This window comes from Aptenodytes forsteri, unplaced genomic scaffold (genome assembly GCF_000699145.1).
Source record: "Aptenodytes forsteri isolate BGI_AS27 unplaced genomic scaffold, ASM69914v1 Scaffold231, whole genome shotgun sequence".
Classification (NCBI taxonomy): domain Eukaryota; kingdom Metazoa; phylum Chordata; class Aves; order Sphenisciformes; family Spheniscidae; genus Aptenodytes; species Aptenodytes forsteri.
This window is the reverse complement of record NW_008796046.1, coordinates 2,821,445-2,822,969: the sequence shown is the minus strand read 5'-3', so window position 1 is coordinate 2,822,969 and position 1,525 is coordinate 2,821,445.

Sequence of the window (1,525 nt, the reverse complement as noted above, 5' to 3'; positions counted from 1 at the left end):
CCGTGAGGTTGGATGCTCGTCTCCCATCAGCTTCCCCATCTCTTTTTTGACCCATCAGCCCAATAGCTATGAGTATTCCAATAAGACACTAAGCCTCTATGTTGAATTAATTAATTTCCTTTATTTATATATAGGAAAGGCAATAAAAGAATATGATAGTATACGCCAGGGATTTGATCCCAAGTGTCCTCTCTAGCAGACTTTCTGCTCACATTATCCACAGCAATGTCTGTGCTTTGCCTTTTCCTCCACGGCAACACAATATTCCCACCCCAATACCCCACGGTCAGGATTAGGCCCTGCACCCAGGACCTAAGGCACAAGTCTCTGCCACTTGAGCTAGAGAAATCTCTACTACAGGCGCGAGGGAGGAGCAGGCAGGGACAACGGCTGGGGAGGGACATGGGAGGGAGCCGTGGTCCTGTAGACGCACTGCCCGGGGCTTGGGTGGACCTCCTGCCACCAAAATCAGCCCCTGTCCCATTACTGATGTATATAATACATTGGTTTACATAGTATGTATTTATATTGGGTTGATATAATATATCTGGTTGGGCTACTCTCCTTGCAAATCAGCATTTTAAAAAAATAGCTAGTGGGTTTAGGGGGGCTCTGTCATTTGCTGCTCAGTTTAAGGTATCCCAAAGGAAAGCCCAAGTTTTAAAGGGCAGATCCAGCCCAGAAAGCCATGAGATGATAGCAGCAGAAAGAGGCTAACTGAGTCCTAAAGACATGTCTGGAAAAACAGCTGTGTGTCTGGGTCTACCGTGCACACTAACAGCATCCAGAGGTCACCAGTAACACAACAGGGCTTCACTGGAGCCCAGAAAACACCGACTGGACCAGGTTAGTCTCTCTTGACTGGAAGGGTTTGTGCCCCTTGGTCTCTTTTGGGTGCTTTGCAATGCTGCATAAAACCCTGGTCGACCTGCCACTGCTGGCTGCGACCAAGCAGGCTTGCAAGCTCACCGCCCCACCAGATCAGCGTTGCCACGTTGGCTGCTTGGCATTTTTCAGCCTTTTCAGCCTTTTTCTACCTTTAGAAGCATGTCAAGGTGGGTTCTCAAAACCACATTAAAAAAAAAACCACAACGAAGCAGGGGTCCCCCCAAAACCGACTCAGCGCCACAGGGAGGGCTGCAGACGGGATGTGCATGGGACATCTCCATCCCTGGGGCCCTGCTGGGTCCATCTTCATCCTCATCCCTGTCCACATCCCCTTCCCAGGCTGGTGGCATGGCTCACAGCAGGCAAGACATGGCTACGCTGAAGCAAAAGGGCACTTCTCCGAGCTGTCAGCAGCTGCTCATCTCCGCGTTAGCTTAGTTACATTAAGGCGTGAAGACCAAGTGCATAGGAAGCGGTGGGACCCTCTGGGCACCTCCAAATCAGCCCCTGAGTCCTTCTCCATTGAAATGTTCCCCAAATCCTTCTCCAAGACGCTTGCTGTCGTAAGGGTGAGGAAGAGGAGCCTCTGGCTTCGGGTTGGCCCCGTGGACATTGACTATCTGGTTTATCCCGTTGG